This window comes from Lynx canadensis, chromosome D3, assembly GCF_007474595.2.
Source record: "Lynx canadensis isolate LIC74 chromosome D3, mLynCan4.pri.v2, whole genome shotgun sequence".
NCBI classification, from domain to species: domain Eukaryota; kingdom Metazoa; phylum Chordata; class Mammalia; order Carnivora; family Felidae; genus Lynx; species Lynx canadensis.
The window spans coordinates 50,181,091-50,193,591 of NC_044314.2; the positions used below are offsets into that span (position 1 = coordinate 50,181,091).

Genomic DNA, 12,501 nt, shown 5'->3' on the forward strand with positions numbered 1-12,501 from the left:
TTTTACAATTACAAAATGAATGAGATTTTACAAAAAAAGAGAGGAATAGGAAAATCAAGAAACAGATTCTTTTTTTTAATGTTTTTATTATTTATTTTTGAGACAGAGAGAGACAGAACATGAGCAGGGGAGGGACAGAGAGAGAGGGAGACACAGAATCTGAAGCAGGCTCCAGGCTCTGAGCTGACAGCACATAGCCCAACGCAGGGCTCGAACTCATGGAGTGTGAGATCATGACCTGAGCTGAAGTCGGATGCTCAACCGACTGAGCCACCCAGGTGCCCCAAACAGATTCTTAAGTACAGAGAACAAACTGGTGGTTACTAGAGGGGAGGTGGGTGGGAGGATGGGTGAAATAGGTGATGGGGATTAAGGAGGGCACTTGTCGTGATGAACACCAGACGATGTATGTAAGTGTTATATTACTACATACACCTGAAATTAATATAACACTGTATGTTAACTAAAAAGGGAATTCATTTGCAACAACATAGATGGACCCAGAAGCTATAATGCTAAGTGAAACAAATCAGAGAAAGACAAATGTCATATGATTTCACTTACATGTAGAATCTAAAAAACAAAATAAATGAACAAAGAAACAAAGAGACAAACAAAAACCCAAGACTGTTAAATATAGAGAGAATGAATGAATGAATGAATGGATGGATGAATGAATAAAGCAAACTGGTTCATTGCCACAGGGAAGGGGGATGGAAGGATGGATGAAGTAGATAAAAGGGATTAGGAAGTACAAACTTCCAGTTACAAAACAGAGAAGTCACTGAGATGAAAAGTACTGAATAGGGAATATAGCCAATAATGTTGTAATACTGCTGCTTGGTAACAGATGGTGACTACACTAATGGTAAGCAGTGAGTAATGTATAGAATTGTTGAATCGTTATGTTGTACACCTGAAATTAACATAATACTGTATGTTAATTATAAATAAATTAAAAATAAGTAAATAAACACAATAACCAATTGTTAAAATAAAATCAATATCTTATAATTTTATTTGTCAATTATACCTCAATAAAGCTGAAAATACTGTATTTCATTATACAACCTGATATCAACTCCACAGTTATCTTGGGGACAGAAACCAAACTTCTTTTTCCCTTCAAATGAACTTAATATGTGGTTAATGTTGACCTGCTTTCTTAAGGCAGATGGTGACTTAACAGATGGTTTGTTTTCTCTTTGCTTTGTTCAGGCATGTTCTGAAGAATAGCATTTTTTAGGTTGGTACAGTCACAGGTCAGACTTTTCCCTCATGAAGCAATTCTCTATACTGATACATATGCTATATATAGAACTCTCCGGAGATTAACAAACTCAAAAATCCTATTACAAAAAACTTAACTTTTCTGATGTTATCTAATGATGGTAATTCAGAAAATCTTAGTCTTTTACAAAAAAAATATTTATTTAAAAATGGAATCTATGCTTTTCTGCCTTCATAAGCAGAATTCCCTGTATTTAATTTATCCCCCCTTCATGATGACTCAGTCATCACTGTGAAAATGAATAACTATTTTGGGATGTGACACAAAGATTCCCTCAGAGGATCCTGAGATGTATGACAAGATGTCCTTAAATGTAAATAGTCCCAAAATATTCAGCAAGCTTTTTGAGTTCATGCATCTGTGTTTTTTTATTTTTTATTTAAAAAAAAATTTTTTTTTCAACGTTTATTTATTTTTGGGACAGAGAGAGACAGAGCATGAACGGGGGAGGGGCAGAGAGAGAGGGAGACACAGAATCAGAAACAGGCTCCGAGCCATCAGCCCAGAGCCTGACGCCGGGCTCGAACTCACGGAGTGCGAGATCGTGACCTGGCTGAAGTCGGACGCTTAACCGACTGCGCCACCCAGGCGCCCCATGTGTTTTTTTAAACAATGGTTTTCTTTCCTCTTTTCTACATTAATTTTTCCCAGTCATTTCTCCTAGCTGTCCTGTGGCCCATGTGTTTTAGTCTCTATTTGTTACTTATTATGTATTGGTATTTTTCCTTTTTTAAAAATGTTTATTTTGAGAGAGAGAGCACGAGCAGGGGAGGGACAGAGAGAGAGAGAGAATCACAAACAGGCTGCATGCTGTCAGCACAGAGTCTTACTCAGGGCTCAATCCCATGAACCATGAGATTATGACATAAACTGAAGTTAAGAGTCAGATGCTTAACTGACTGACCCACATAAGTGCTGCTGGCATTTTTCTTTAAACACCCACAAACTCATTTCATAAAGGTAATACAGCATCTTAAATATAATAAATATAATAAATTACAAATAAATTAAGCAGTCAGAAGAAGAAAAAGCAAGGGTAAGAGAAATAAGATTGGGCCAGGGATGAAGCTAGTGCTCTCAAAAATGCACATTTTGTTAGAAGTGGGCTACAAATTTGTTTCTGAGCTCTTTGGTAACCCAAACAGATAAGCAACTGTGTGATTCAAAAGGCCTGAAAGATAGAAAATAAAGCAATATTTAATTGACAGCTTTTAATTATTTTTTCGTGGCCCCCCAAACCAGTTATTCCTTCTTGTTGGAATAGGATCTTCAAGAGTAAAAATGCTTTATTAGAGGACCAGAGTATGTTCTTCGAAACAGCAGAGCCTTAAAACATACATTGAGCAGCCTCTGTTTTGGAGGCTTGAAAGCCATTTTGTTTATTTGTTTGCTTCCTTCCTTCTGGGTTCTTGGTTGAGTTCTGGATAATTGTGTCAAATGAGTCATTTCAGGATGAAAAGTCATTCATCTGCATTCTCTCCTTATCCGGCTGTTGGCACAGAGTCCGTGGAAAAGCTTTCTCTTCTGTGTATGTGGTCTTCACTTTCCTTCTCGTCTTTGGTCCTGCTTCTTTGGGAAAATATAAAATCCTACTCCAAGCCTGTTCTTGGAGCATTTTAGTGCTCCATTTTAATGCTCCAAGTTAAAATGCAGCATTTTAACTTGCTGGATAGGATGCATCCACCTGTCCTCAGTGTAATTTCTTTCTTAGCAAAATTATGGGGTGGGTTATTAAACAGATGGCTTGTGATCAGTTGGAGCCAGTATTTTATTAATCTACAAAGACTTTGTAGATCAAGAACTAGAGATACTAAAAATGGGAATTAGATGTGAAAACTTTCCCCAATCATTAAGTTTGCATTAAACTATAGCTCTAGTTTTGTATTATAAACCTTGTAATAGACGTCAATGGGACCACCCTTTTAAAATGTTACAAAACTCTGAATGATGTTATTCAAAAGAAACATGCATCCCGAGAGTCACAAATCACAAATCATACTGAATCACTATGTCTTTTGGAAAAATGTCCCTTCTCCTGCAAATAAATAAATAAATAAATATCCCTCCCCAAGTCCTGCCCTCCTAATGACCCTCATCCTGTAGCTCTCCCTGTCTTCTCCCTGCTATCCTTGCTTTTCCTCCAGCCAAATGCTCTGCTCTACAGACACTGTTACCTGGAAGGTCACCAAAGACTCCTGAGGCCAAATCCAGTGGTGTGTACCTGTCAGTCCTTGACCTCACTGCCCTTTAGGTAGTTCTCTTCATTGTCTATTTCAATGATTTTATCCACACCAGCTGCTTCTGTGATCATTGTTCTTTTTTTTTTAAATATATATATATATATATATATTTTTAAATTTATATCCAAGTTAGTTAGCATATACTGCAACAATGATTTTAGGAGATTTCTTAAGGCCCCTTACCCGTTTAGCCCATCCCCCCTCCCACAACCCCTCCAGTAACCCTCTGTTTGTTCTCTATATTTAAGAGTCTCTTACGTTTTGTCCCCTTCTCTGTTTTTATATTATTTTTGCTTCCCTTCCCTTATGTTCATCTGTTTTGTCTCTTAAAGTCCTCATACAAGTGAAGTCATATGATATTTGTCTTTCTCTAATTTTGCTTAGCATTAATACCCTCTAGTTCCATCCATGTAGTTGCAAGTGGCAAGATTTCATTCTTTTTGATTGCCGAGTAATGCTCCATCGTAGTACATATACTACATCATTTTTATCCATTCATCTGTTGATGGACAGTTGGGCTCTTTCCATACTTTGCCTATTGTCGATAGCGCTGCTATGAACATTGGGGTGCACGTGCCCCTTCGAAACAGTACACCTGTATCCACTGGATAAATACCTAGTAGTGCAATTGCTGGGTCATAGGGTAGTTCTATTTTTAGTTTTTTGAGGAACCTCCATACTGGTTTCCAGAGTGGCCACACCAGTTTGCATTCCCACCAGCAGTACAAAAGAGATCCTCTTTCTCCACATCCTCGCCAACATCTGTTGTTGCCTGAGTTGTTAATGCTAGCCATTCTGACAGGTGTGAGGTGGTATCTCATCGTGGTTTTGATTTGTATTTCCCTGATGATGAGTGATGTTGAGCATTTTTTTGTGTCAGTGGGTCATCTGGATATCTTCTTTGGGGAAGTGTCTATTCATGTCTTTTGCCCACTTCTTCACTGGATTGTTTGTTTTTCGGGTATTGAGTTTGATAAGTTCTTTATAGATTTTGGATACTAACCCTTTATCTGATATGTCGCTTGCAAATATCTTCTCCCATTCTGTCGGTTGCCTTTTAGTTTTGCTGATTGTTTCCTTCGCTGTGCAGAAGCTTTTTATTTTGATGAGGTCCCAGTAGTTCATTTTTGCTTTTGTTTCCCTTGCCTCCAGAGACGGGTTGAGTAAGAAGTTGCTGCCACCAAGATCAAAGAGGTTTTTGCCTGCTTTCTCCTCAAGGATTTTGATGGTTTCCTGTCTTATGTTTAGGTCTTTCATCCATTTTGAGTTTATGTAAGATAGTGGTCCAAGTTCATTTTTCTGCATGTCGCTGTCCAGTTTTCCCAGCACCACTTGCTGAAGAAACTGTCTTTATTCCATTGGATATTCTTTCCTGCTTTATCAAAGATTAGTTGGCCATGTGTTTGTGGGTCCATTTCTGGGTTCTCTCTTCTGTTCCATTGATCTGAGTGTCTGTTTTTGTGCCAGTACAGTACATGCTGATAATTTCAGCTTTGCAATACAGTTTAAAGTCCGGGATTGTGATGCCTCCAGCTTTGGTTTTATTTTTCAAGATTGCTTTGGCTATTAGGGGTCTTTTCTGGTTCCATACAAATTTTAGGATTATTTGTTCTAGCTCTGTGAAGAATGCTGGTGTTATTCTGATAGGGATTGCCGTGATCATTGTTCTTGACAAAATATTCCAAAACTATGTCATAAAGCGCCATAAAGTAGAAACTCCAAATGTGCATATGTGATAGTGCACTCATCTCAGTCTTAACTCATTCAAATTCCACCTCATCTGCTCTCCACAGATCATTGTTCCTCTTGAACTTTTTCTTCAACTAAAGGCATCACCTCAAAGACATCTCTGACTGTTGCCTCTTCCCCAATAAAGAAATCCTAGGGGAGGCGCCTGGGTGGCTGAGTCAGGTAGGCAATTAAGCATCTGGCTCTTGGGTTTGGCTCAGGTCATGATGTTCGTGGGATTGAGCCCCAAGGGCCCCACACATTGACAGTGTGCAGCCTGCTTGGGATTCTCTCTCTCTCTGCCCCTCCCCCATTAGCAAGCACACACACACTCTCTTTCTCAAGATAAATAAACTAAAAAAAAAATCCTAAAAAATTCACCATTTCTCCCATTCTTCTTCTTGCTAGGACCACTATGTATTTGTTAATTTTAATCTGAATGATCAGAAAAGTCAAATGACTGATCTCCCTATTTTTTAAAAAGTTTATTTATTTATTTTGATAGAGAAAGTGCAAACAGGAGAGGGGCAGAAAGAGAGGGAGAGAGAGAATCCCAAGCAGGCTCTGCACTGCCAGCTCAGAGCCCATGTGGGGCTTGAGCTCACAAACCGTGAGCTGAAGTCGGACACTTAGACTGAGCCACCCAGGCACCCCAACTGATCTCTATTTTTAATCACTTTGATTTGACTTCTATCATTAATGAAGTGCCTTAAAATGCAACCTCTCAGCATCTCCTAAAGCTGAACATATGTGTTCATTCCCACATATACACCTGACAAAAATACATACCTGTGTCTACTAAAAGGCATGTGCTAGAATGTTTATAGCAGCACTATTTGAAATAAATGAATGGGATGGATAAATGAATTGTGGTGTTCTCCCAGTGTAATCCATATATGGCAATAAGAATGTTTTATGACTCATGCAAAATAGAGAAGAATCTCACAAACAATGCTGAGTAAAAGAAGCTATATACAAAAGAATGCAAACTGCATGATTCCATTTTTTTCAAGTTCAAAACTGGGCAAACTAAATGTAGGGTGGAAGAGGCCAGAAGAGTGTTATCCTTTGGTGGGTAGTGCCTGTCTTCTGGGGGTAGTGGTAATGCTCTATTTTTTCATCTTGGGTGCTGAAAGGTGCTTTCAGTTTGTGAAAATTCATCAAGTTGTGCATTTACATTGTTAGTATAAGAATAAAAGAAATATGTGCATTCTGATAATACAATTGACTCTTGAACAACATAAGTTTGAACTGCATAGGTCCACTTACACAAGGTTTTGTTTTGTTTTCTGCAAAAAGCTTTGTTTCCATTCGGTGCAGGGCTTGGGGGAGGACTTCAGGGGGATTAAAAACCTGCCTAGTGGCTGCAGGGAGAGGCTCAGGCAGAAGTCCTGACATCCAGTGGGATGCACATGGGTCCCTCAAAAGCCATTGAGCTCCAAAGGCTCTCAGCTATCATGCTTGAAAATAAGCCTTTGGAAGAGATACTCATCCAGCCCAGCTTTGGGGGCCAGCCAGCCTGCAGAAGTGACTCAGGTGGTCATCCAACTTTTTGATGGGTTTCACTTCTTCATCTAGGAAGTGGTTCTCCAGGAAGTCACAGAGATGGGGATTTGTGTGGGCAGAACCCAGAACATGCAGATCCAGAAGGGCCTGCTTCGTATTCTTTTCCAAGACCATGGCATCCAGGATTTTACCCTACTCATCTTGACAGGGCTTCTGCACATCCTGAAAAAGGGCATGGCTGCCATGCTGATTTTGTATCTTCAAGAGACTCTCAGCCCTCCAGAGCCACATGGTTGAGGTTGGAATAGAAGCTCAGAGAGATGTAGGTGTTGGAGCCCTGCAGATGAATGTTGGCCAGGCAGTTGAAGGCGGCCTCCACCTTAATGGAATCATTCTGACAAATCCAGGAGCTCATGGTTGATTGGCAATAAGGAAGGAGCTAAGCTCAAAAACTGGTCCTAGCTACTCCTGGAGCCAGAAGGTGGTGAGAAGATGGTTCTGGAGGTTGTGACTGGAAAAGAGGTTGGAAGGCGGGTGGAGGGTGGAAGAAGGGGCATCCCTGGGTCTGTTATGTCTAAACACTGTTGAAGCAAGAGACAGATCTGCAGGACTGGCAGTCGCTCTGCCTATATGCAGATTCTTTACAGTATTGTGAATGTATTTTCTCTTCCTTACAACTTTCTTAATGTTTTCTTTTCTCTAGCTTACTTTATTGTAATAATACATTATATAATAATATGACATACAAAATAGGTGTTATGTTATCGGTAAGGCTTCTGGTCAACAGTAGCCCATTAGTAAAGTTTTGGGGGAGTCAAAATTATATGCAAATTTTCGACTGAGCAGGGGTGGGTCCTCCTGAACCCTGTGTTGTTCAAGGCTCAACCATATTTTTATTTATTTTTTTTTAATTTTTTTTTTCAACGTTTATTTATTTTTGGGACAGAGAGAGACAGAGCATGAACGGGGGAGGGGCAGAGAGAGAGGGAGACACAGAATTGGAAACAGGCTCCAGGCTCCGAGCCATCAGCCCAGAGCCTGACGCGGGGCTCGAACTCACGGACCGCGAGATTGTGACCTGGCTGAAGTCGGACGCTTAACCGACTGCGCCACCCAGGCGCCCCCAACCATATTTTTAATAATACTATGCCCTTACAAGAAAATCATTAATGCCTTTGTAATAAGTGTAAACTTTTCCAGCCTGGGACTTCAAGCTTCCGTGTATATATTCCCAAGTTTCTTTTCATCCTCCTAGTGTTCGCTGAAAAATCCCTGTTTCCTCCTCTGTGGTGCTGCCCGAGCTGTCTGCTGTCAGGAGAGCCCACACCTCAGTCTGTCTGCTCCTTCCTTCCTCTCTTGCAAGGCCCAGCCACTGTGCTCTCTCCATGTCGCGTTTTCTAATGCTCTTAAGTGGGTGGGACTTCTCCCTCATTTCAATCCCCAGAGCATTTTGATATTTTAAAATTGTCTTATTCCAGGGGTGCCTGGGTGGCTCAGTTGGTTAAGCATCTGACTTCGGCTCAGGTCATTATCTCACAGTTCATGGCTTTGAGCCTGCGTTGGGCTATGTGCTGACAGCCCAGAGCCTGGAGCCCGCTTCAGATTGTGTCTCCCTCTCTCTCTGCCCCTCCCCCACTCATGCTCTGTCTCTCTTTGTCTTTCAAAAATAAATACACATTAAAAATTGTTTTTTAATTTATAAAATTGTTTTCTTCCAGTCTATTATTTTTGCAAATAAAAGTTGTATATATTTAAGGTATACAATGTGGTATTTTTTCTTTTTTTGAAATTGAGACATAACTGACATGTAACACTGTATTAGTTTTCAGGGGTACAACAAAATGATTCTGTTTATATATAGGCATACCTTGGAGATTTGAGGGTTTGGATGCAGACCACCACAATAAACAGGCATTACAATCAAATGAGTCAAATGAATTTTTTGGTTTCCCTGTACATACAAAAGTTATGTTTACACTGTACTATAGTCTATTAAGTGTACAATAGCATTATGTTTAAAAAACAATGTACATACCTTAATTAAAAGATACTTTATTGCTTAAAAATGCTAACCATCATCTGAACTTTCAGCAAATCATAATCTTTTTTGCCGGTGGAGGGTCTTGCCTTGATTTTGATGGCTATTGACTGATTTGGTTGGTGGTTGTAGAAGGCTGGGGTGCCTGTGACAATTTCTTAACACAAGACAACAATGAAGCTTGCCACATTGAATGACTCTTCCTTTCATGAGTGACTTCTCTGTAGCAAGTGATGCTGTTTGATAGCATTTTGCCCCCAGTAGAACTTCTTTCAAAATTGGAGTCAATCCTCTCAAACCCTGCCACTGCTTTATCAACTAAGTTCATGTAATATTCTACATCCTTTGTTGTCATTTCAACAATCTCCACAGCATCTTCACCAGGAGTAGTTTCCTTCTCAAGACACCACTTTCTTTGTTCACCCGTCAGAAGCAACTCCTCATCCATTCAATTTTTATCATGAGATTGCAAGAATTCAGTCTCATCTTCAGGTTCTACTTTTAATTTTAGTTCTCTTGCTATTTCCACCACATCTGCAGTGACTTCCTCCACTGAAGTCTTGAACCCCTCAAAGTTATCCACGGGGGTTGTAATCAACTTCTTCCAAACTCCTGGTAATGCTGATATTTTGACCTCTTCCCATGAATCATGAATGTTCTTAATCACCTAGAATGGTGAATCCTTTCCAGAATGTTTTCAACTAACTTTGCCCATATCCATCAGAGGAATCACTGTCTATGGCAGCCATAGCCTAATGAAATGTATTTTCCTAAATCATAAGAAGTTACTCCTTGACCCATGTGCTGCATAATGGATGTTGTGTTAGTAGTCATGAAAACCACATTCATCTTATTGTACATCTCCATCAGAGCTCTTAGGTTAGCATATACATTGTCAATGAGCAGTAATATATTGAAAGGAATCTTTTTTTTCTGGGCAGTAGGTCTCATCAGTGGGCTTAAAATATTCAGTCAACCATGTTGTAAACAGATGTGCTGTCAACCAGGCTTTGTTGTTACATTTAGAGAACACAGACAAGAGTAGATTTAGCATAATTCTTCAGGGCCCTAGGATTTTCAGAATGCTCAATGAGCATTGGCTTCAACTTAAAGTCACCAGCTGCAGTAGCCCCTAACAAGACAGTCAGATTGTCCTTTGGAGCTTTGAAGGCAGTCATTGACTTCTCTCTAGCTATGAAAGACCTAGAAGGCGTCTTCTTCCAATAGATGGCTGTTCCATCTACATTGAAAATTTGTTTCACGTAGCCACCTTCATTAATAATCTAGGTCTTCTGGATAACTTGCTGCAGCTTCTATATCAGCACTTGCTGCACTTTAATGTTATGCAGAAGGCATAAGCTTTCTTAAGCTTTATGATCTAACCTCTGGTAGTTTCCAATCTTTCTTCTGCAGCTTCCTTACCTCTCTCAGTCTTCCCAGAATTGAAGACAGTTAGGGCCTTGGTCTGGATTAGGCTTTGGCTTAAGGGAACATGGTGGCTGATAGGATCTTCTATCTAGATCATTCAGATCTTCTCCATATCAGCAATAAGGTGTTTTACTTTCTTATTATTCATGTGTTCACTGGGTTAGCACTTTTTTTGAGAGAGAGAGAGAGAGAGCAAGAGCGAGTGTTGGGGAGGGGCAGAGGGAGAGGGAAAGAGAATCTTAAGCAGTCTCCATGTCCAGCACAGAGCCCAATGCAGGGCTCGATCTCACAACCCTGAGATTGTGACCTGAGCTGAAATCAAGAGTCGGATGCTTAACTGACTAAGCCTGCCAGGTGCCTTTTAATTTCCTTCAAGAACTTTTCTTTTATATGCATAACATGGCTGTTTGGAGCAAGAGGCCTAGCTTTCAGCCTGTCTCAGCTTTTGACTTGTCTTCCTCACTAAGCTTAATCATGTCTAGCTTTTGATTTAAAGTGAGAGATGTGCAACTCTTCCCATCACTTGAACACTTAGTGGCCATTGTAGGGTTATTGATTGGCCAAATTTCAATATTGGTGTGTATCCAGAAATAGGGAGGCCTAAGGAGAGGGAAAGAGAGGGGAATGGCCAGTTGGTGGAGCAGTTAGAACACACACACACTTTTATCGATTAAGTCCACGTTCTTACATAGGTGTGGTTTGTGGCACCACAAAACAATTACAATAGTAACATCAAAGATCAGTGATTATAGATCAGCATAACAAATACAATAATAATGAAAAAATTTTAAATATTGTGAGAATTACCAAAATGTGACATAGAGACCCAAAGTGAGTAAATGCTGTTTGAAAAAATGGCACCAATAGACTTCCTTGATACAGGATTGCCACAAATCTTCATTTGTAAAAATGAAATATCTGCAAAGTACAATAAAGCAAAGCACAACAAAACAAGGTATGCCTATATATGTGTGCAATATACATATATATATTGCAAAATGATCACCACAGGAAGTCCAGTTAACATCCATCAGCACATATAGTTATAATTCTTTTTCTCTGGTGATGTGATCTTCTAAGGCCTACTCTCTTAGCAACTTTCAAATATACCATACAGTATTAACTATAGCCATCATGCTATACATTACATCCCCAGGACTTACTTGTTATTATTTTTATATAATTTACTGTCAAATTGGCTTATATACAACACCCAGTGCTCATCCCAACAAGCACCCTCCTCAATGCCCATCACCCATTTTTCCCCTCTCCCCCATCCTCCCAATCCCTCTCAGTCTGTTCTCTGTATTTAAGAGTCTCTTGTGGTTTGCCTCCCTCCCTCTCTGTAACTATTTTTTCCCCTTCCCTTCCCCCATGGTCTTCTGTTAAGTTTCTCAAGATCCACATATGAGTGACAACATATGATATCTGTCCTTCTCTGACTGACATATTTCACTCAGCATCATACCTTCTAGTTCCATCCATGTTGCTGCAAATGGCAGGATTTCATTCTTTCTCATTGCCAAGTAGTATTCCATTGTATATATACACTACATCTTTATCCATTCATCAGTTGATGGACATTTAGGCTCTTTCCATAATTTGGCTATTGTTGAAAGTGCTGCTATAAACATTGGGGTACAAGTACCCCTATGCATCCGCACTCCTTTACCCCTTGGGTAAATTCCTAGTAGTGCTACTGTTGGATCATAGGGTAGTTCTATTTTTAATTTTTTGAGGATTAACTTATTTTATAACTGAACATTTGTATCTTTTGATCCCATTCACCCATTTCATCCACCCCACCCCTGCCTCTGGCAATCACTGATCTCTTTTCTCTATGTATATCTTATTCTACTTTGGATAACAGTGACTTTGATATGTACTTTGCTTTTTCCTTTAAATGGTCAGTTCTCTTTGTGTTCTTGGAAAGATCTAACACAAGCCCAACAAGTGCTTAGTATTTTTTTAATTGAATTACCCTGCTTTTTCCAATTTTTCCTTTTTGAGGACGTTGGTTTCAGGATAATGAAAGGAGGCTAATGGTTAGGAGCTTCTTCCTAATGTGTAAGGGTGAGGGTGTAAGGGTGTAAATTAGATTCAAGTTTGAAGTTTTTATCTTTTTTCTATGTTGATCTCAATTTCACAGTGATGATTAAAAAAAAATTTTTTTTTATTTTAGAGACAGAGAATGCAAGCAGTGGAGAGGGGCAAAGGGAGAGAGGGAGAGAATCCCAAGCAGACTCCACACTCAGAACAGAGCCTGACAT

The 12,501-nt window shown here is 39.7% G+C and overlaps 1 protein-coding gene and 1 pseudogene across 3 annotated transcripts in view; both read right to left on the reverse strand.

The window, feature by feature from the left end:
* Positions 1–12,501, reverse strand: part of GREB1L (GREB1 like retinoic acid receptor coactivator) — a 175,982-nt gene that overhangs the window by 35,479 nt on the left and 128,002 nt on the right. The gene's annotated exons all lie outside the window — the stretch shown is intronic.
* On the reverse strand, positions 6,635–7,180 carry LOC115528315 (annotated as a pseudogene).